At 41.1% G+C, this 26,137-nt stretch overlaps 1 long non-coding RNA gene across 3 annotated transcripts in view; it reads left to right on the top strand.

Annotated features, from left to right (window-relative positions):
- The window catches only part of LOC131401295 (uncharacterized), a 62,674-nt gene that overhangs the window by 19,898 nt on the left and 16,639 nt on the right, over positions 1 to 26,137 (top strand). Inside the window, exon 1 of one of the 3 annotated variants that reach the window (XR_009217636.1) lies at positions 20,802 to 21,706. The exons of the other annotated variants lie outside the window; for them this stretch is intronic. This is a non-coding gene — a long non-coding RNA (uncharacterized LOC131401295). Of the gene's footprint in view, positions 1 to 20,801; positions 21,707 to 26,137 lie in introns of those variants that run through there. 3 annotated transcript variants of the gene reach the window in all.

The following is a 26,137-nucleotide window of genomic DNA, read 5'->3' as shown; positions in this document are numbered from 1 at the left end:
AACACATAAAACACTTACTTTCCCTTACACACATACACACACATTACGTTACTCAGATATACTTACATGTAAACAAGATAATGAAAGAAACCCGTTATACACTGATGACAAACAAACATGCTCACATCCATACATAAAGTGAGAACATGGAAATAGTCACTTAAACACAAAATTACGCTCAGGGTGAAACACCAAGAGGTGGCTCACACATACACTGTTACGAGGACACATACATATATACACAACGATACCCATTGACTTCCTCAAACAAGTTTAAGCATTTTTGCATTGAAATATGCCCCCAAAATCGCTCATTTTCATACACACATTCACATTCAAATGCTCACACTGATTCACTCCTTCACACAAACATGCCAAATTATTAACTCAGTCACGTGATCATGCACACAAATTCATTCACACAGGGACTCAAATATATATAATCATATGCTCCCGCACAACAATCAATTACACATGACATAAACATTGTGAAAATAAGGAACATGCTCACCTCCACCATGAAGCTTAAATATTTATTCACAGAAGAAAATACACTAACATGCCCTTACGCTCAGGTTCATATTTCACTCAGAAATGCACTCAACTCATTAACTAACTAGGAGTAATAAATTGATGCCCATTCACTAACTCACACAAACATATTAACCTCCATCTACATGGTGACAAATTTAAACATACACTTGAACACACAAACATTTATGCCAGCATACTCACAGATGTACAAATTCACATGTTCACTATAATGAGATAGAGCCTCACATATGTATGCACACGCATGCACGTTCCCTCACACAAGTTAACATGCTAGCATATCATCGTGCAAATTCATATACTGACAAATTTACAAACTTGTGGACACCTGCTAATATCCATTCATACCCAGATGATCAGACAGTCACGCATGAAAAATTTCCCACACCTCACTCACTCTCATGAGCTTACTTAAATATTAATTCATACACATGAAGGGGATTACAAGTTAACTCAAACCTCATACACATGCATGGCAGGTGTGCACACACATTCCCTTACCCATGCAAGTCCTCATGGTCCTCAACAGTAAATTACTCCTATATTCACTTGCACACAAACACGGTCACACTTACCAAGAAGCTCACACGTTCACTCAGTTACATTACATACCAGAATTTGCGTTCACTCTCTCTCACACTCACAAGTTCCCTATTTAAATGTATTCAGACATTAACATGATCACTTGAAAGCCAAACTTTCTGGCTCTCAGAAATATGCTAACACGCATTGCCGTACTTATTGATTCATGTATCCAGGGGAGCACACCATCTTCCCGCTAAGCATGCAGATTTACACCTGAGAAATCACCCTTCCCAATGAACGGTCTCACACATAGACACTTGCACTGGGACATGCGGAAACTCATGCTTTCCCTCGTTCACAAAATGTGCTCTGGTATTCACACACTGAAGCTCAAACCTTCATTCACACTCAGAAACACATGCATTCACATGCACGCACTGCGATATCAGTCTTTCCCACAAACATGCTCACTCGATCAGGACCATGCCAGCATAGTCCCTCACACAGGACACAAATACGTAGCTTTGGACGCTCCCACTCACATGCGGACGTACACATGCACCATAAGGTGCTCGGCAATCAGGAACCTGTCCACATAGACATTCCCAGAGAAACACGCTCACATCCTCCATGGAGCTTGAATATTCACCCCTAGAAGAAAATACACTCCTATGCACTTCCATTCATCTGCTCATTCATATTTCACTCACACAAATACCCTCACCTGTTACCTAGCTCACGGCAATGAACCTGCTTGCCATTTACTCCCTCACCCACACCCGTTGAAGCATTCATGCCTTGAACTATGCCCAGAAAACCACTCACGTTCATAGACACATACACATCTCGATGCTCACACTGACACATTCACTGCATCACACAGACATGCTCAAATATTCGCTCAGTCCTTTGACCAGGCCAACCAGTTCTTTCACACAGCTACTCAAGTATATATATTCAGATGCTCCCACTCACTCATTCACTGACACGTGCACTTTAATATCGTGACTATCGGCAACATGCTCACTTGGATGCTCGTGTGAAAATGCGCTCACATCCAGCATGAAACATACACTTTTAAACGAATAAAGATTTTCGTCAACACTCATGTATTGTCAACCCAACAAACCCTCATTTGTGTAAGTTCACACATTCACTCTCACAAAGGTACCTGCTCAAATATATTGAGACACACGCACATTCCCTCACTGCTATTAAGATGCTTACACTTCACTCACTCAAACGTACATACTGACAAATTGACTGGCACACATACACCTACCACAACATATTCACACTCCGAAGCTCAGACGTTCACTCACTCACACAGAATACCTCCTCCCTCACTAATGGAAGCACAATGACATGAGGACTCGTGCTCTTGAAAGCGATGACAATTTCAATCTGCAGAAACTCAATGCAATTCTACGCACATGCTCACCCGTTCTCTTTCCCATGCGAATTATCATCATCACAAACACAGCGTGCTCCCGTATTGACTTGCATGAGAACGTTCCCTGGCTAAGGATCTCTCACCAATTCACTTGGTTACAGTAAGAATTCTTACATTCCCTCATGCACCTGCTCCCAATTTACCTTATGTGATTATAGTAACAAGTTCTCATGGTCACATGAAAAGCACACTTGCCCGCTCACAACTCACAAGTAGGCTAACTGGACTTTCCATATTAACTAATTAATTGATAGGGATGAGAACGCATACACATTCACTTGAGAAGCACAAATTTACACTGAGTGGCACACTCACCCTTGAGCAGGCTCATCTTAGACTGTTCTAGAAAGACATGCTCACATTCATACACAAGCTCACACGTTCACTCACTCTCAAAATATGCTCAAATAGTCACCCACTCTAACCCGCCCACAAGATCCCTTACATTCAAGGACACATGTATGTTCACACACACACTGACACGTTCACTCCATCACACAAACATGCTCCAGTATTCACAAAATCGCATGATCATGCCCACAAATTCATTCACACGGGGACTCCAATATATATAGTCAGATGCTCCCGCTCACACATTCACTCTCACATGCACATGAACGCTGTGAAGATCAGGAACATCCTCACACGGATGCTCGCCCTAAAACATGCTCGCATCTGCCATTTAAGCTCGCATATTGAACTAACAGGAGAACACACACGCCTGTGCACCTACACTCAGGTTCATTTTTCACTCCCAGAAATGCACTCAACCCATTAACGAACTGTCAGTGATAAATTCATGCCCGTTCAGTGACTCATGCAAACATGCTAACCTCCATGTACATTGTCACACGTTTAAACTTATGCCAGAGCACACAGACCTCCCTGTCAGGAGTCTCAGAGATGGAGAGCCTCACATATTCACTCTAGAGAAGATACCTGTTCCTTCCCATGTACACACATGCTTACACATTTACTCACTCATATTAGCATGCTTACAATTCACTCTGCAAATGCCCAGGCTTACAACTTTACCCACATACGTACGAATGCTAACATCTATTCCCACCCAAATGGTCACACATCCGGCACGAAAAATTTTCTGTGCCTCACTCACTCTCATGACCTTCAATTACATATTCATTTGCACACATGCAGGGGATTACAAGTTAACTGACACTGCAGGTATACACATGGCTGTTACACACACATTCCCTTTCCGATGGAAAGTTTCATGGTCCCAAACAATAACTTACTCCTGTATTGACTTGCATACAAATATGGTCACACTCATCAAGAAGCTCACCAGTTATGTCAATTACATTACATACCAACAGTTTCACTCCATCACACACATCCTCACAAGTTCCTTATTCAAATATATTCACAAATGAACAAGATCAGTTGGAAAACAAGATAACTGGCTCATCAGAAATAGGTTAACATACATTCCCATGCTTCTAGATTCATGTATCCAGATGAGCACAGCATAATCCCTTTAAGCATGAAAATTTACACCCAAGAAATCACTCTTCCCAATGAACACTCTGACAGATACACTCTTGCACTCAGTCATGTGGACACTCATGCATTCACTCACTCACAAAACACTCTCAAATATTCACACATAGATGCTCAAAATGTCATTCACATTCAAAAACACTTATGCATTCATGTACATGCACAGGCACATTCACTCCTTCCCACAAACATGCTCAGACATTCACTCCATCCATGCCCACAAACTCTTTCACACTGGGCTACAAATAGATATGCTCAGAAGCTCCCACTCACACCTTCACTACACATGTCATTCACATTCATGAAATTTAGGAGATGCTCACATGTACGTATGCACTGAAATATGCTCACATCTGCCTTGGATCTCAAACATTCACTCACAAAAGAAAATACACTCGTATGTCCTAGTGCGTATGTGCTCCTGTGTCACTTAGACTAATACGCTCACCCTAGGTTAACTAGATCAAAACAGCGCACCTGACACATATTCACTCACTCACATAAACATGCTAACATCTATGAACGTGGTCACAAATTCAGGGATGCACTTGAACACATGCAGACATTTACATCAACACTGTCAGATATACGAGTTCACATGTTCACACTATGAGTGAGCAAGCTCCCATGAATGTGTGCATTCAAACATTCTTTCTCTAACTGAAACATGCTTCCAGTTGACTACTCAGACGCACATAGTGACAGATTACCTACACATGTTAACACATATTTATGTACATTCACCCTCGTACCCAAAAACATTCATATGCTTACGGATAATGTCCCATACCCCATTCACTGATGTGACCAAGTTGACACGTTCACTCACACCTGAGAGTAATTACAAATTCACTCATGTTCCATACATGGTCATTGTGTTTATACATGCAAACCGATCCATTCATTTGCCCATGCAGATCTTCCTTGTTGTGAACAATACCATGGTCACAAATATAATTGCACAAAAACATGCTCACACTGACATGGCAGCTCACAGATTCACTCATTTACATAAAATCCATAACATTTACTCACACATACAGGCACAAATTACCTTCTTCCAATGTAGTCACATATTACCAAGATGACAAGAAGACATACTTGCCGATCCACTCTAGACGAATATGCTTAACATTATTCTCTTGCCTACCAATACATTTATACTGGTGAGCACATGTAAAGGTTCACTTTAACTATGCAAATTTCTATCCAAGAGGACAATCATACCCATTTATGGGCTCACACAGGCATTGTACAGAGAGATGAGCTCACAACAAACACTAATTCAATCACTCCCAAAACACACAAACCTGCCCAGCAATTCACTACCGTTCACAGACACAGACAGTCACACTTACCTGATGGCGTGTTCCCTCTTGGACATAAGCATGCTCAAACATTCAGCCAATCGCATGACCATACCTATAGATTTGCTCACACAGGGATACAAATATACACCTTTGAATGCTCCCAGTCACACCCTCACTTACATATGCACATTAACACTCTTTAAAATCAGGAACATGTACCCGTAGACACTGACATACAAACACACTCACATCCTCCAGTCAACTCAAATACTTACCCCTAGACGAAAATACACACCTATGCACTTTCATTCATCTGTTCATTCATGTTCCACTCACACAAATATCCTCACCTGTTCACTAGCTAACACAATGAACCTGATACACATTCACTCATTCACACAAAACGTTGAAGCATTCATGCGTTGAAATATGTCCAGAAAATCGCTCCTATTCACAGATACAGATCCACGGGATTGCCAAGACTGACACAGCACTCCATCACAGAAACATGCTCAAAGATTTGCTTAGTCATTGGACCATGCCAACGAATTGATTCTCACAGGGGTGCAAATATTTACACTCACGTGCTCCCACTCACACATTCACTTACACATGCACTTTAATATTGTGAAAATCAGGAACATGCTCAAGTGGATGCTCGTGCAAAAACATTCTCACATCCACAATGAAACATAACACCTTAAAAGCAACAAAACTTCAAGTCAGCACTGAAATGTTGTCAACCCAACACACGCTCCTCTGTGTAAGTTCACACATTTACTCCCATGAAACTGCACGCTCAAATAAGTTCACATGCGCAAACATTCCCTTACTTCTAGTAACATGCTCACAAGGCACTCACTCAAATGTACATACTGAAACATTGACTCACACATACACCTACAAGCGTATATTCACCCCACGATGGTCAGACATCCACACACTCACAAAAAGTACTTCATATTTCCCTCATATAAGCATGAGACACATTCCCTCATTACGTGCCAGTGCTTACCATTTCGCAATGCCGACACTCACGGCACCTATACGCACACACACATTCCCATTCCCATGTGCCTCCTCATCATCACAAACCCAGCATGCTCACATATTAACCTGCACAAGGACCTACTTTTATTGAGGATCTCACCAATGCATTTAGTTACATAAAACCATTAAATTCACTCACACACATACTCACAAATTAATTTATTCAAATATAGTCATATGTTACAAAGGTAACAGGAAAAGCACACCTACTGGCTCATTTGGCACCCGTGAGCTAACCAGATTTTCCATGCTAACAAATAGATTGATAGAGATGAGAATGCATAAAAATTCACTCGAGAAGCACAAAGTTACACTGAATTACACACTCACCCTTGAACGGGCTCACACTGAAACTGTCATAGAAAGACGAGCTCACATTCAGACACGGGCTCACACATCCATCACTCACAAAATATGCTCAAGTAGTCACCCGTTCAAATATGCCCACAAAGTTGCTTTCATTCGAAGACACGTATACATTCACACACACAGTGACACGTTCACTCCTCCACACAAACATGCACAGTTTTTCAATCAATCACATGATCATGCCCACAAATTCATTCACACAGGGACTCAAATATACATAGTCAGTTGCTCCCGCTCACACATTCACTCTCACATGCACATTAACGTTGTGAACATCAGAAATATGCTCACATGGATGCTCTCCCTAAACCGTGCTCACATCCACTGTGAAGCTCGCATATTGACTAAGGGGAGAATGTACATGCCCGTGCACCTACACTCAGGTTCCTTTTTCACTCCCGGAAATGCACTCAACTCGTTAGCAAGCCAGTGCTGATAAACTCATGCCCGTTCGCTGACTTGCACAAACATGCTAACATCCATGTACATGGTCACACGTTTAAACTTATGCTTGAGCACACAAACCTTCCTGAGAGGAAACTCTGAGATGGAGAGTCTCACGTATTCACTCTAAAGAAGATACATGTCCCTTCCCATGTACACACACACTTACACACTCACTCGCTCACATTAACACGCTTACACCTCACTCTGCAGATGCACGTGCTGACAAATTTACCCACATATGACAAGTGCTAACATGCATTCCCACCCAAATGGTCACACATTCAGGCACGAAAAATTTCCCACACCTTGCTCACTCTCATGACCTTAATGACGTATTCATTCACACACAGGAAGGGGATTACCAGTTAACTCACACTTCAGGTATACACACTGCAGTTGCATACACACATTCCCTTATGCACGCAAATTTAATGGTCCAAAACAATAACTTTCTCCGAGGTGGTCATACTCACCAAGAAGCTTTCCAGTTATCTCAGTTACCTTACATACCAACAGTTGCACTCAATCACACTCATGCTCACAAGTTCCTTATACAAATATATTCCCAAATGAACAAGATCACTTGGAAAACAAACTCTCTGGCTACTCCGAACTAGGTTAACATACATTCACATGCTCATAGATTCATGTGTCCAGGTGAGTACACCATGTTCCCTTTAAGCATGCAGTGTTACTCCTGAGAAATCATTCTTTCCAATGAGCAGTCTCACACATACACATTCACATTAGAAAACTCTTATTCATTCACACGCATGCCCTGGCACATTCAGTCCTTCCCCCAAACATGCTCAAACATTATCTCCATCAAATGACCATGCCCACAAATCCTCTCACACTGGGCTATAGATAGATACGCTCAGCGGCTCCCACTCACACCTTCACTACACAGGTCATTCACATTCTCAAAATCCAGGAGATGCTCTCGTGGACTTATGCACACAAACGTGCTCAGGTCCACCTGGGATCTCAGCCGTTTAGTCACATAGGAAAATACACTCGCATGTCCCAGCATGTTGGTGCTCACGTTTCACTGGCACCAATATGCTCACACTAGGTTAACTAGAAGGAAACAGTGAATCTGATACCTATTCACCCACTCACAGAAACATGCTAACAGCTATGCACATGGTCACAAATTCAGGGATGCACTTGAACGCATGCAAACATTTACATGAACACTCAAATCGTTCCCTAGTTACACACTCTCAGATGTGTGAGTTCACACGTTCACAGTTATGAAGCAGGAAGCTCACACATATGTGTGCATTCACCCCTTCATTCCCTAAGCTTAACAGGTTTCCAGTTCACTACTCAAACGTACATAGTGACATATTTACCTCCTGATGTTAACACCGATTTACATACATTCACCCTCGCACCCATCAACATTCGTATACTGACGGTCAATTTCCCGTGCCCCACTCACTGACCAAATTGACACCATCACTCACACATGAGAGTAATTAAAAAATCACTCACGTTCCAGACATGCTCATTGTGTTTATACGTGAAAATCCTCCCATTCATTTGCCCATGCGGGTTTTCCTTGTCATGAACATTACCTTAGTCACAAATATAATTGCACACATACGTGCTCGCATTGACGTAGAAGCTCACCGATTCACTCATTTACATAAAACGCGTTACATTTAATCACACTCGTGGGCACGAATTATCTTCCTGCTGTATAGTCACATATTACAAAGATCACAAGAAGGCATACTTGCCCATCCACTCTACACAAATATGCTTAACATGATTTGTCTTCTCACAAGTTCATTTATAGAGGTGGGCATATGTAAGTGTTCACTTTAAGTATGCAAATTTTTATCCAAGTGAACACTCTCACCCATTTACAGGCTCACACATGCATTGTCCAGTCAGATGTGCTCACATGCATACACTCATGCAATCACTCACAAAACAAACCTGCCCATTAATTCATTCCCATTCACTGACACTTAGACATTCACACGTACCTAATGGCATGTTCCCTCCTGGTCACAAGCGTGCTCAAGCATTCACTCAATCGCATGACCATACCTGTAGATTCACTCACATGTTTATACAAATTTATACTTTTGGATGCTCCCACTCACTCCCTCACTTACCATGCAGGCTAACACTCTTCATTATCTGCAACATGTTCACATAGAGAATTACGTACCGACGTGCTCACATCCTCCAGTCAGCTCTAATATTCTCCCCTGAAGAAAATACACTCCTATGCACTTTCGTTCCTCAGTTCATTCATATTCCACTAACACAAATATCCTCATCTGTTAACTAACTCCCGGCAATGGACCTGATGCACATTCACTCAATCACACAAACATGTTGAAGCATTCACACATTGAAATATGCCCAGAAAATTGCTCATCTTCATAGATATATATACATGCGGATGCCCACATTGACACATTCACTGAATCACACAAACATGCTCAAATGTTTGCTCAGTCTTTGCATCAGGCCAACCATTTCATTCACACAGGGATGCAAATATGTATACTCAGATGCTCCCACTCACACATTCACTTACACATGCACATTAACATTGTGAATATCAGCAACATGCTCACATGGATGCTTGCACAACATGCTCACGTCCACCATGAAACATGGATGTTAAAAGACACAAAACTTCAAGTCAGCACTGAACTGTTGTCAACCCAACACGTGCTCCTATGTGTATGTTTACACATTCTCACGAACTTACGTCCTCAAATAAATTCAGACGCACAAACATTCCCTTACTCATATTAGCACGCTTACAATTCACTCACACAAATGTACATACTGAAAAATTGACTCACGCAAATACACCTACACACGTTTATTAACACCCTGATGGTCATACTTTCTCGCACTCAGAAAAAACACCTCATAGCTCACTCACAGAAGCATAATCACACATTCACATATACACAGGAAAGTGATTACAGGTTCACACTGGAGACACTCATTGCACTGGTATGCACACACTCACATATTCACATTCCCATGCAAATCATCATCGTCGCAAACCCAACATGCTCACATAGTAACTTGCACAAGAATCTACCCTCACTGAGAATCTCACCAATACACTTCGTTACATAAAAATTGTTACATTCACTCACAGACATGCTCACAAATTACCTTATTCAAATATAGTCATATGTTATCTACGTCACACGAAAAGCACACTTACCAGCTCATTTCACACCAGTAGGCTAAGAGGATGCTACATGCTATCATACTCATTGATAGAGATGAGACACATAAATATTCACTTGTGAAGCACAAATTTACACTCAATTACACACTTACCCTAGAACAGGCTCACCTTAAACTGTCATAAAAGGCGTGCTCACATTCCTACACGTGTTCACACATTCACTCACTCTCAAAACACACTGAAAAAGTCACTCATTCCAATATACCCACAACATTGCTCACATTCAAAGAAACATATACGTTCACACACGCACACAGACCCGTTCACTCCTTCATGCAAATGTGCTCAAATATTCACTCAATCACATGTCCGTGCCCACAAATTCTTTCACACAGGGACTCAAATATATATACTCAAATGCTCCCACTCTCACATGCACATTAATGTTGTGAAGATCAGGAACGTGCTTACATGGATGCTCTCACAAAAATGTGCTCACATCCACCGTGAAACTCAAATGTTGACTCATGGAAGAATGTATACTCACATGCACTTATAGTCATGTTCATATTTCACTCACAGCAATGCATTCAACCCATTAGCTAACTAGCAGTGAAAAACTGATGCCCCTTCACTAACTCACACAAACATGCTAACCTCCATGTACATGGTCACAAGTGCAAACATACGCTTGAGCACACAAATATTTATGTCTGCAAACTCAGAGATGGGGAGATTCACATATTCACTCTGAAGAAGTTAAATGTTCCAATATATGCACATGCTTACACGTTCACTCACTCACACTAACACACTTTTGCAATTCACTATGCAAATGCATATTCTGAGAAATTTACCCACGTGCATACATATGCTAACATCCATTCCCACCCATATGGTCACATGTTCACACACAATAGATTTCCCACACCTCACTCACTCTCATGAGCTTAATTACATATTCATTCACACACATGTAGGGCATTACAAGTTAACTCACACTTCAGATATACACATGGCTGTTACACACACATTCCCTCAGCCATGCAAATTTTCATGGTCCCCCAAAATAACTTACTCTTATTTTCACTGGCACACAAATATGGTCACATGCACAAAGAAGGTCACCAGTTATCTCATTTACATTGCACAACATCTGTTGCTTTCAATCACATGCGTGCTCACAAGTTACTTATTCACATATATTCACAAATGAACAAGATCACTTGGAAAACAAACTTGCTGGCTACTCAGGAATATGCTAACATACAATCACATGCTTATAGATTCATGTATTCAGGTGAGCACACCATGTTCCCTTTAAGCATGCAGATTTACACCCGAGAAATCACCCTTCCCAATGCACAGTCTCACACACAGCCTCTTGCATTCTGATATGCGGACACTCTTGCTTTCCCTTACTCACAAAACGCACTCAGTCACACACTCAAGCTCAAAAAGTCTCTCACATTCAAAAACACCTATGCATTCACGTGAATGCACTGAGACATCAGTCCTTCCCACAAACATTCTCAAACATGCACTTCATCAAATGAGCATGCCCTCAAATTCTCTCACACAGGGCTACAAATAGATATGCTCAGAGGCTCCCACTCGCATCTTCACTACACGTCATTCACATTCTCGAAATCCAGGAGCCTCGCACATTGACGTGTGCACACAAACATGCTCAGGTCCACCTCGGATCTCAAACATTCACACACAAAAGAAAATACACTCACATGTCCTGGTATGTATGTGCTCATGTTTCACTCACACTCATATGCTCACACTAGGTTAACTAGCTCACAGCAGTGAACCTGATACATATTCACTCACTCACACAAATGTGCTCACATCCATGCACATGGTCACACAGTCAGGGATGGACTTGAACGCATGCAAACATTAACATCAACACTCAAATATTGTCCTAGTTACATACTCTCAGATGTCCTGTTCACCTGTTCACACTGATGAGTGGGCAAACTCACATGTATGCGTGCATTCCAACATTCATTCCCTAACCTTAACACACTTCTAGTTCACTACTCAAACGCACGTAGTGACAGATTTACCTATACGTGTTAACACATATTTACATACATTCAGCCTCAGACCCGCAAACGTTCATATACTTAGGCCAAATTTCCCATGCCCCACCCACTGATGTGACCAAATTGACACGTTCACTCACACATGAGAGTAATTACAAATTCACTCGTGTTATAGACATGCTCATTGTGTTTATATACACAAACTGACCCATTCATTTGCCCATGCAGGTTTTCCTTGTCATGAACAATACCATGGTCACTAATATAGTTCCACACAAACAAGCTCACACTGACTCAGAGGCTCAGCAATTCACTCATTTACATAAATTCCGTTGCGTTTTCTCATACATAGGGGCACAAATTACCTTCCTCCAATGTAGTCATGTATTACCAAGATCACAAGAAGGCCTACTTGCCCATCCACTATACATGAATATGCTTTACATGATTCACCTGCTTACAGATTCATTTATACAGGTGAGCAGGAATAAATGTTCACTTTAAGTATGCAAATTTATATCCAAGGGAACACTCTCACCCATTTACAGGCTCACACGGCCATTGTCCAGACAGATGTGCTCGCATGCATACACTCATGCAATCACTCACAAAACACTCAAAGTTGCCCACCAATTCACTCCCATTCACAGACACATAGACATTCACACGTACCTACTGGCGTGTTCAGTCCTGGACACAAACATGTTCAAACATTCACTCAGTAACACAACCACGCCCATAGATCCACTCACTCAAGGACACAAGTATATACATTCTGATGCTCCCACTCCCACACTCCCACATACACCTTAACACTGCTTAAAATCAGGAACTTGTTGGTGACGGCCCCATGGCTTTCTGTTTAAGTTTGGCGCACTCCACTTTGGCGGCCCAGTGTTTGTGGGTTTGGATCCCTGGTGCAGACCTACACCACTCTTCAGCCATGCTGTGGCAGCGTCCCACATACAAAATAGAGGAGGAGTGTCACAGATGTTAGCTCAGGTCTAATCTTCCTCAAGCAAAGAAGAAGAGGATTGGCAACAGATGTTAGCTAGGGTCGAAGTTTCCTCACACACACACAAAAATCAGGAACGTGTTCACATAGACACTCACATACAGACATGCGCACGTCCTCCATGTAGCTCAAACATTCACCCCCAGAAGAAAATACACTCCTATGCACTTGCATTCATCAGTTCATTGATATGTCACTCACACCAATATCCTCACCTCTTCCCTAGCTCATGGCAACACACCTGATACACATTCACTCACTCACACAAACAAGTTGAAACATTCATGTGTTGAAGTATGCCCAGAAAATGGCTCATATTCATAGACACATATATATCCAGAAGCTCACACTGACACATTCACTCCTTCACAAAAACACTTTCCAATATTCACTCAATCACATGATCATGCCCACAAATTCATTCACATGGTGACTCGAATATATATACTCAGATGCTCCCACTCACACATTCACTCTCACATGCACATAAACATTGTGAAGATCAGGAACATGCTCACATGGATGCTCGCCCTAAAACGTGCTCACATCCACTGTGAAGCTCGCATATTGACTAACAGGAGAAAATACACACCCGTGCACCTATACTCAGGTTCATTTTTCACTCCCAGAAATGCACTCAACCCGTTAACGAACTGGCAGTGATAAACTCATGCCCATTCACTGACTCACACAAACATGCTCACCTCCATGTGCACACTCACACGTTTAAACTTACGCTTGAGCACACAAACCTCCCTGTCAGGAAACTCAGAGATGGAGAGCCTCACATATTCACTCTAAAGAAGATACATGTTCCTTCCCATGTACACACACACTTACACATTCACTCACTCACATTAACACGCTTACAATCCACTCTGCAAATTCACATGCTGACAAATTTACCCACATACGTACACATGAAAACATCCATTCCCACCCAAATGGTCACACATTCAGGCATGAAAAAATTCCCACACCTCACACACTTCACGACCCTAAGTACATATTCATTCACACGCATGAAGGGGATTACAAGGTAACTCACATGTTAGATAGATGCATGGCTGTTATACAGACACATTCCCTTACCCATGCAAGTTATCATGGTCCCAAACCATAACTTACTCCTGTATTCACTGGGACACATATATGGTCACACTCTACCAAGAAACTCACACGTTCACTCAATTACATCGCATACCAACAGTTGCATTCAATCACACACTTGCTCACAAGTTACTTATTCAAATATATTGACAAATTACCAAGATCACTTTTAAAACAAACTTACTGGCTCCTCAGAAATATGCTAACATGCATTCTCATGCTTATAGATCATGTGTCCAGGGGAGCACACCCTGTTCCAATTAAGCATACAAATTTACACCCAAGAAATCACTCTTCCCAACAAACAGTCTCACACCTACACTCTTGCACTTAGACACGCGGATACTCATGCCTTCCCTCACTCACAAAACGCTCTCAAATATTCACACAGTCAAGCTCATAAAGTCATTCACATTCAGAAAGTCTTATTCATTCACATGCATGCACAGGACACATTCAGTCCTTCCCGCGTACATGCTCAAACATTGGCTCCATCAAATGTCCATGCCCACAAATTCTCTCACACTGGGCTACTAATAGATACGCTCAGAGGCTTCCACTCACACCGTCAGTACAAATGTCATTCACATTCTCGAAATCCGGAAGATGCTCGCATAGGCATATGTACACAAACATGCTCACGTCCACCTCGGATCCCAAGCGTTTACCCACAAAAGATAAGACACTCACATGTCCTAGCATGTATGTGCTCATGTCTCACTCACACTACTATGCTCACACTAGGTTAACTAGCTCACAGCAGGGAACCTGATAACTGTTCACTCACTCACACAAACATGCTAACATCTATGCACATGGTCACAAATTCAAGGATGCACTTCAACGCATGCAAACATTTACATCAACGCTCTAACAATGTCCTACTAACACACTGTCAGATGTACGAGCTACACCTTCACACTTATGAGTGGGCAAGCTCACGTGTATGCACGCATTCCAACATTCATTCCCTAACCTTAACACGCTTCTAGTTCACTACTCAAACGCACATAGTGACAGATTTACCTGTACATGTTAACACATATTTACATACATTCAGCCTCAGACCCGCAAGCATTCATATACTTAGGTAAAATTTCCCATGCCCCACTCACTGATGTGACAAAATTGACACGTTCACACACATGAGAGTAATTACCAATTCACTCACGTTCCAGACATGTTCATTGTGTTTATATGCACAAACCGACCCATTCATTTGCCCATGTAGATTTTCCTTGTCATGAACCATACCGTGGTCACAAATATAACTGCACACGAACATGCTCGCACTGACACAGAAACTCATCGATTCACTCATTTACATAAAATCTGTTACGTTTTCTCACGCATAGAGGCACAAATTACCTTCCTCCAATATAGTCACATATTACCAAGATCACAAGAATGCATACTTGCACGTCCAGTCTACACGCATATGCTTAACATGATTCATCTGCTTACAAATTCATTTATACAGGTGAGCGTATGTAAATGTTTGCTTTAAGTATGCAAATTTATATCCAAGGGAACACTCGCACCCATTTGTAGGCTCACACAGCCATTGTCCAGACAGATGTGCTCACATGCATACACTCACGCACTCACTCACTCACAAAACACTATGTTGCCCACCAATTCACTCCCATTCACAGACACATAGACATTCACACGTACCTACTGGTGTGTTCAGTCCTGGACACAAACATGCTCAAACATTCGCTCAGTCACACAACCATGCCCATAGATTCACCCACTCAAGGACACAAGTATATACGTTCAGATGCTTCCACTCCCACACTCCCATATGCACCTTAACACTGCTTAAAATCAGGAACATGTTGGTGCCAGCCTCTTGACGTTGTGATTCAGTTTGGCACGCTCCACTTTGGCGGCCTGGTGTTTGTGGGTTTGGATCCCAGGCATGGACTTACAGCACTCTTCAGCCATGCTGTGGCGGGGACCAAGATACAAAATACAGGAGGAGTGTCACAGATGTTAGCTCAGGTCTAATCTTCCTCAAGGAAAACAGAGTAAGATTGGCAACAGATGTTAGCTAGGGTTGAATCTTCCTCACCAGAAAAAAAAAATCAGGAACATGTTCACATAGACACTCACATACAGACATGCTCACATCCTCCACGTAGCTCAAACATTTACCCCCAGAAGAAAATATACTGCTATGCACTTGCATTCATCCGTTCATTCATATTTCACTCACACCAGTATCCTCACCCCTTCCCTAGCTCACGGCAATGCACCTATACACATTCACTCACTCACACAAACAAGTTGAAGCATTCATGCATTGAAGTATGCCCATAAAATGGCTCATATTCATAGACACATATATATCCAGATGCTCACACCGACACGGTCACCTCTTCACACAAACGTGCGCAAATATTCACTCAGTCATTTGATGAAGCCAACCAATTTTTTCACACAGGTGAAACTGAGTATGAAGGAGTTAAAATTTCCCTGGATTAGAGTGAAACTGTGCCTCGTACCCACAAGGTTAACGTGAGGAAGAAAATAACCAAAGTTTCTGAGCTTGCCTTGCAGAACAGCAGGAGGACCGCTGATAAGAGAGGAACTTACTGACAGACCCCTGCCTGACTAAGCATCTTGCAGGAACATTGAGAAGCTAAAATGACTGACTGTAAACTTTAGACATCACAGACTAAAAATCCACCACATGCAACATGTAGAACAGACAGTCACGCCTGTGCGGAGGACTCAGAACTTCAGCCCCCAAGGCCACATGCTCCCCCTCCCCTACCTAAAACCTCAAATAAAAACTCTTGCTTGTAGTTTTTCAGGGAATTCGGGAGTACAGCGTTAGCTGCCCATTCTCCTTGCTCAGCGCTTTGCAATAAAATTCCTACTTTCTTCCACTACACCCGGTATCGGAGATTGGCTTGCTGTGTGAAGAGTGAGCGAACTCACTTCAGATTCAATATCAAATTTGGCGACCCAGATGGGGCATAGCCCTAAGTGGACGTCTCGCCTGTGGCACACTGGCCTCTGGCCAAGAGCCTCTCTTAGAAGCTGTCCTGCAGCTGCCTGAGCTCCCTGTCTCAGGGACAACCCCGAGCGATTGGCTGCTGACCAGATGTCATTGACCCATGGCGCTTTTGCTTTTGGTGGTGGAAGAAACTAGGTTTGGGACTTGGGAAGACGTCTCTCATAAGTAGCGGGCAGTTTTTGTTTTTGTCTTTGCGCTAACCTTTTCCAACAAGACCAGCCGGAAATAGTGGGTAATCAGAGCTCTGTTACACCTGGCAGCCCTCTGGGCTCCATCTGTTTTGGTTTGCAATGGATGTCCTTTTGTTGAGTTTCCTCGTTAACTGACTGAAATCTTATTTTTCCTTTTGTTTGTTTGCCTCTGTTTCAGGAGTTTTGTTCCAGGTTACTGGAGTTTGTTCTGGAGGGGGACCCAATTTGTTGAAAAGACTAAATATTTTTCACTCACAGAGGGACTCTTTGGCCCCATTTGTTTTGCTCCGTGTGTGTGTGTGTGTGTGTGTGTGTGTGTGTGTGTACGGTGCCATAATGGGAAACTCAGATTCAGTTCCCAGTGGTAACCCTCTAGGTTGCATATTGCAAAATTGGAATGTTTTCAGTTAGGAACCTATGAAAAAGAAAAATGGGATGAATAAAGTGGACATTAATTGGGTTAAAACAAAGATTTTAATAAAACACTGCCTAAGGTTGGGTGGGCCAAAGGGACTCCCTATTGCCCCCCCCTCAACGTTAAAGGACGTCAAACAAGCCCATTCTGTTTACTCCAATTTGGGGGGGAAAAAGCCAGAAGGCAGAAATCACAATGAGAAACCTGACCAACAATAGTTTGGGGCCACAGTCAGGCCACTAAGGTTGGTAAGATTATAAAGATTAAAGTGTTTGAGCTAACATTATATAAAGAGGTTATGTCAATTTTGCCTGAGTGTTTTTTGGGAATGGATGGTATGTCTAGCTGGGAATGCTTCCTCTACACAGTATTATGAGACCGAGACTTGTTAATGGACTCTTAATGGAAGTTATGATTAGAGGTATAAGAGTTGATAAAATTAAGGTAAAACTTTGTAAAAAAAATTGGTATATTTGAATGGGCTTTATGTGAAATGATTGCATCTCTTTTGCTTGATTGTATTACAGATTATGTTGTGGGGATAAACATCGTGTCTCACTGGGGAATGTTTCCCCTGCCTGACATTGTAAGAGCATATAAATCCACCCTTCAGGCAATTTTAGTTAAACATGCTAAAGGAGATCTCACTTTAAAATGGCCATTTTGGGGAACTTCTGTTTCAGACAAGTCCACTTTAAGGGTCACCCTTAAGAGAGAGAATTCAAAACCTCTCACAATGGAATGTATGCTTTGATTAATATGTAGAAGCTTCTAAAAGACAAAAAGACTTCAAAAACAGCTCTGAAAAGGATCCTAACAGTGAAAAGAAAAGAATCATTAGTAAAAATCTGTGGCCATCTGAATAGGTTCGTCTGCCAGAGGAACAGTTTGGATTCAACTATTCATTGAGTTTTGTACCTGAGACATGGCTCAAGTTTTGAAGATCTCTGTTTGTGTTTATCTGTATGTTTATGTATGTATTTCTCTCTATGTATTTGTCTGCCTCTGGATGATATAATTCCTAAAGAGCTCTGTTTAACTGGGTTGAAGTGGGTGCTTATATAAGTTGTTTCTAAATGTAGTAGAGACTGGCCCAGATGTCTTTCAAGTTAACATGATATAAAATGATCTTGGGTAAATAAGAACTTGTTGAAGTTTGTTGCTTTAATTGAAATCAACATGTTTTCAGAGTTATCAGCATCGGGTATGATACAGACATGTTATCTCTGTTACAAAATTGGTCAGCAAAAGGTAATAACTTAGAATAATAGCTGATTTTGTTTGATGTCTCATGAGGTTTTTGTAGGTAATCTAAATATAATTGTTGAGAACAGGTAAACTAAATAGATGTAAAAAGGATAAAAATTTTAGGGGGGGAGCTTTTTAACAGTAAACATGTGTTATGGTGTATGTACTTAAAACAACTTAAGATGATGGCTAACTGCTTTAATGTCACATAAAGTTTTTGTGAGTAATCTACACATAATTGTTGGGAACAAATGATTTAGATAGATGAAAATGAGTAAGAGTTTTTGAGTGCAATAATTATGTTTTATGGTCTGTATACTTGAAAAACAGCCTCCAAAATCTTTTTGGTTACTTGAAACTTTAGAGTTTTGCTAAGTTAAGTTAAATGATAGAAATGTTTTGGGTATCTGGATCATTTCCACACAAGGTAAAATATTAAAAAATGATTACTAAGCATAGATTTGTCTGCCTTTGGCTTCTTATCTCAGAGAAACATAAAGATGCTTAGGTTTATTGCTAAACATGTTTTGTGCATGCTGGAGAGTTTTCTATGAGAAAGTACATTTCTGTATACAAGGAAAGTACAATGTGTGTTTTCAGTAAAGAAGGTATAAAGAATGGAGATATTTTTGTTTGTTTTGTTAAGAAAGATAAATTTCTCCTAAAGTACTAGGAAGAAAAAAAGGAAAGAAAGCATGGGACAAATTCTGACTGTAAAAAGTAAGTGACAGAAGGTTTGCAGAAGTAAAACCCTGAGGAGTTTTCTGCACAGTCAAGTCGGCTGAGATTAAAATGAATTCAGTTAAACGAATGAGTTTCAGTATCAAGGGTAAGCTGGTGCAAAATTAGAACTTGGCTTTCTCTCTCTTTAAAAGATGATCTTTTTGAACTTTTGGTCTGCCCTTAATAAAGAGATTATAGAGGCTTTTTCTTTGCCTTTGAGTAAGTCTGCCTAGGCAACAGAAAGTCTATGCTGTGTTAAAATAATTTCCTATGTTCAAAAAAACTGAGGTCTCTCTATTAAGGTTTTAAAAAAACTGTCTAGGGGCCGGCCCGGTGGCGCAAGCGGTTAAGTGCGTGCGCTCCGCTGCGGCGGCCCGGGGTTCGCTGGTTCGGATCCCGGGCGCGCACCGACGCACTGCTTGGTAAGCCATGCTGTGGCGGCGTCCCATATAAAGTGGAGGAAGATGGGCACAGATGTTAGCCCAGGGCCGTCTTCCTCAGCAAAAAAAGAGGAGGATTGGCGGGTGTTAGCTCAGGGCTGATCTCCTCACAAAAAAAAAAAAAAACAAAAAACAAAAAAAAACTGTCTAAACTCCATCTGATTGCCTTGGACGTCTTCTGTTGTCACCTTGATTGAATGGATAACTAAGCATTGTTTCTTATTTGACAAAGTGTTTTAAATCCTTTTGACGTTTTTGACAAGCTTCCCTCAAGGTTCGAATCCTGGGTAAAGTCTTTCTTTTGACTTTTAAACAGGAACTTTGAGAATTTCCAATGGGTCCTGGGACATCTCAAAGAATTTGTTCTCTCTTTCTATAAAGAGAGATATTAAATTAATTAGACTTATTTGGCATGTTAAATTACATGAGATGCATTGTCGAATAAATGATGATAAACCTTCCTAGGTTATATTGTGTGGGTAGATGTTATTAATATATAAGTGTTTTTTAAAAATTACATGGCATTCCTAAAATTCTGAACTGTCTTGGTTATCAATCATAATTCTGTTTATTATCTCAAAGTGTTATATGTCACAGAAATGGCCAAGTGTCTTTGTCAATTGCCATTTTTGAATGTTTTGTTATTTGCAGACAGTTGTTGTTTTACTCTGATGTTTTTGCAGATGTGTTTCATCTTTAGAAAGATTCATGGAAAGGACTCTGACACTTGCCCTAGAATGCAGGTTTCTGATAAACTTTCAGATTATAAAACTGCGCTGGATAAAAAAATTACAGAACTCTGACAGAAAAACTGATGGCCTTGTAAAACTGCTAACAGAAGATCAAAATCAAGAATTAATTATATGGGGCTGAAGAAATTGATGAGGATGTTTATAATTTCTATGACTTTTTGTTTGAAATATTGCTGTTTTTTTAATGTTTTGTTTTTTCAAATTTAAGAAAATCTTTTTCTCTTAAGGAACTGTGACTTAGAGCAATTTGTAAGGAGAATTGAAGCATTTATCTTTTTCTCCCTATCGGAGCTCTCTAGAATTTGAAAACTCTTGATAGGTGAGTAGTCTTATTTTCATGGCAATATAGTTATTTGCATAAGTTCAATAAGAATCTGTTCTCCTTATAGCAGGACACGATTGGAAACACTGGTTATGTTAGCCAGGCTTTGACTGGCATGTCATATTAGAGAAAAACTTGCATAAACTCAGATATGACCAAACAACTTTAAGGGACAAGAATTGACTTTATGTAACAAATAAAGCCACATGGAAATATTGGTCTGGTACCTCGCTTACAGGGTTCCCAGAAACCTTACCAGGTGAGTTACGAAGGTGACTTCCCTGGCAGGTGCAAGAACCTCAGGATATTTTGAGGACCTTGAAGAGAGAGGAATTCACCCAAATCTGTAGACATTGCAGGCAGAGTCTGATGACAAGTCCTTGGCTTGGCTTTCCTGGCCTTAAGAGGCCTTTAAAGTTCAATCTGAGATTCCTTGTGAAAAGGTCCAGCAAAGCAGATTTAAAGGAGCCTATATGATCAATTGCTATTCTTGCTGCACTTATGTAAATAATTGGGCCAAGTTTATTGAAACTAGACTTATTTTGTGAACCAATGAGTATTAATTTGGCTATCTTTGGTAAAACTGAGGGTGATTTTAGAGAGAAAAATTATGTTTCAATAGAAACTATAATACACATTTGTGGATATTGGATTCTGGTTCTGTTCCTCGTCTTTGAGATTTTTGTTTTCTAGCTGCAAACTGAAGCTGGACAACTTGTGTTAAACTTAAGAGAGAACACCGTGAGAGTCCATGTTTAGACAATCTTCATGCCTCTTGCTGTATCAGCCACTCAAAAAGTTTGCCTGAGCACTCGGTGACATCATCAGACACATTTCAAACTGCAGGGGATACTTCAATCCTGACATCTGGAAATCTTCTTGACCGGCCATCCACTGGGCTCAGGAATTGGTTTGTAATTTGCTCCAACAATTAACCTTGTTTTCTTTTTGTTTCTCTGGAAATGCTTCTTGTTAAATACCTGGTTACTTGCTTGTACAATATAGGCCTATCTTTGGGAGACCCTTCCTCTGTTCTAGAGATGATCCAAAAGACCTGGAGATAACTCGAATTAAGGAACTAGATGCTGTCAGGTGTTCCTCTGCACCATTTTTGTCATGGAGACTGGGTCCTATTAAAATCCTGGAAACACAAGCACACAGAAGATCAACTTCATCCCAGCTGGATGGGACCATACAAGAAATGCCACAGGGAATGGGAACCATGCCATAGAAGAACATCACCCAAATCTTGGCTGGCTTCATACTGTAGACACTGACTTCTCCGAACGGACAAGTGAACCTCTGATAGACCTCAAATTGCTGTACAGAAGATGGTCTCCTAAAAATAAGTAATGAATGACTCCTAGGTTCTTACCTTACTTGTTGGACTATTAGACAGCAGGCTATGTGGCTACATCAAATTTCACTTGAGGTTCCAGGCCCTAACCTTGATTGGTTTACAGGCCTCCTCTCCTGGATTCCCCAAGGATTAAGGTCCATTATGGAGGGGATACTAAAAATTGGGCTGTGTATTTTGCTGATGTGTGGTTGTCTATGCAATTATAAAATGTGGACTTAAGTGTTGTTCCAAAGCCATTGATCAGAGTACTAAAATATTAGTCATGCAGAAAATACTTTGATCTCCCCCACTGGGTACCCAAGAATACTTTTAAGATATAGGTAGAACAATTTCATTCCTCTGAACTCGAACTTTGCCCTTTCACAGCAGGAAGCAGCTAGAGTGGTCTTCGCCCCCCATTCCCCAAGAGTGAGGAATGATAAAAAGAGAGGGGGGATTGAAACTGAGGATGAAGGAGTTAAAATTTCCCTGGATTAGGGTGAAACTGTGTCTTGTACCCACAAGGTTAACACGGGAAACAAAATAACCAAAGTTTCTGAGCTTCCCTTGCAGAACAGCAGGAGGACCACTGATAAGAGAGGAACTTGCTGACAGACCCCTGCCTGACTAAGCATCTTGCAGGAACATTGAGATGCTAAAATGACTGACTGTAAACTTTAGACGTCAAAGACTAAAAATCCACCGCATGCAACACATGGAACAGACAGTCACGCCTGTGTGGAGGACTCTTAGAACTTCAGCTCCCAAGGCCATGTGCTCCCCCTCCCCTACCTAAAACCTCAAATAAAAACCCTTGCTTGTAGCTTCTCTGGGAATTTGGGATTATAGCATTAGCTGCCCGTCCTCCTTGCTCAGTGCTTTGCAATAAAGTTCCTACTTTCTTCCACTACACCCAGTGTCAGAGATTGGCTTGCTGTGTGACGGATGAGTGAGCTCACTTCAGGTTCGATATCACAGGGACTCAAATATATATGCTCAAATGCTCCCACTCACACATTCACTTACACATGCACATTAATATTGTGAAAATCAGCAACATGCTCACATGGATGCTCGCACAAAAACATGCTCACATCCTCCATGAAACATACACTTTAAAACACACAAACATTGACGTCAACATTCACGTTGTCAACCCAACACACCCTCCTATGTATAAGTTCACACCTTCACTCATGAATGTACGTGCTGAAATATATTCACACGCTCATTTTCTCGCTCATATTTACATGCTTACAGTTCACACACTCAAATGTACATACTGACAAATTGACTCACACACATACACCTACTAAGATATATTCCCACTCCGACGCTCATACATTCACGCAGTCACACAAAATACCTCATAGCTCACTCACATAAGCATAATCACACATTCACTCATACACATGAAAGCAATTACAAATTCACACTGCAGACACTCATTGTGCTTATACGCACACACACATTCACTTTCCCATATAAATTATCACTGCTGCAAACACAACATGCTCACATATTAACTTGCACGAGAACATACACTCGCTTAGCATCTCACCAATTCACTTAGTTACATAAAAACTCTTACATTCGCTCACACATATGTGCATGAATTACCTTATTCAAATATAGTCATACATTATCGAGGTCACGTGAAAGGCACACTTAACCCGCTCAGTACTCCCTGATAGGCTAAGAGGGCTTTACATTCTAACAAATTAATTGCTAGCGATGAGAATGCCTAAATATTAGCTTTAGAAGCACAAATTTACACTCAATAAAACACTCACCTGTGAACACCTCATGCTAACACCCATGCACATGGCGACAAATTCAAGGATACACTTGGACACACAAACATTTACAGCAATACTCAAATATTGAAATACTAAGACACTCTCAGATGTAGAGGTTCACATATTTACTCTCATGAATGCACATGCTCACACATATGCACTTGCTCATTCACTCACTCACATTAAGATGCTTAAAAATCACTTGCTCAGGGGCCGGCCCGGTGGCGCAAGCGGTTGGGTGCGCACGCTCCGCTGCGGCGGCCCGGGGTTCGCTGGTTCGGATCCCAGGCGCGCACCGATGCACTGCTTTGGCAAGCCATGCTGTGGCGGCGTCCCATATAAAGTGGAGGAGGATGGGCATGGATGTTAGCCCAGGGCCGTCTTCCTCGGCAAAAAAAGAGGAGGATTGGCGGATGTTAGCACAGGGCTGATCTCCTCACAAAAAAAAAAAAAAAAAAATCACTTGCTCAAACACATATACTGACAAATTTACTCACACATATATACACTAACATACATTCACACTCGATGACTCACAATTCACACACAGACAAAATGGCCCCTACCTCACTCACATGACCATAATCACACATTCACTTAAAAACTTAGGCAGCATTATAAATTAACTGACACTCCAGAGACTCATTTTATTTATACATGCACACTCACACATTCACTTACCCATGCAGATTATCACTGTCACAAACAGTAACATGCTTACATGGTGAATTGTACACAAACGTGCTCACACCAAGAAGCTCACAATTTCATTCATTTACTTAAAAACCATTACAGTCACTCCCATACACATGCTCACAGATTACATTATTCAAATATATTCACACATAAACAATATCACACAAAAAAAACACATTTACCCTCTCACTACTCAGAAATATGATAACATGCTTACAAATTTATTCATACAGAAGAACACACTTAAATATTCACTTTAAGCACACAAATTTACACCTAAGTAAATACTCTCACCCACAAACATCCTCACACATGCAACATCACACAGAGATGTGCTCACATACATACACATGCTCACACATTCACTCACTCCCTTACCACACTCAAATGTGCCTGAAAATTCACTCACATTCAAAAACACCTATACATTCACACACATGCACTGCTTCACATAAACGTGCTAAAATATGCACTCAATCTCACGACCATTCTCACAAGTTCACTCACACAGGGACTAAAATATATACACTCAGATGCTTCCCGATGCTCCCACTCACACTTTCACTTACACAAGCACATTCTTAAAATCAGGAA

Source organism: Diceros bicornis, chromosome X, assembly GCF_020826845.1.
Source record: "Diceros bicornis minor isolate mBicDic1 chromosome X, mDicBic1.mat.cur, whole genome shotgun sequence".
In the NCBI taxonomy this organism is placed as follows: domain Eukaryota; kingdom Metazoa; phylum Chordata; class Mammalia; order Perissodactyla; family Rhinocerotidae; genus Diceros; species Diceros bicornis.
The sequence above is the reverse complement of the archived record's forward strand: the minus strand, read 5'-3'. Positions and strand labels throughout refer to the sequence as shown.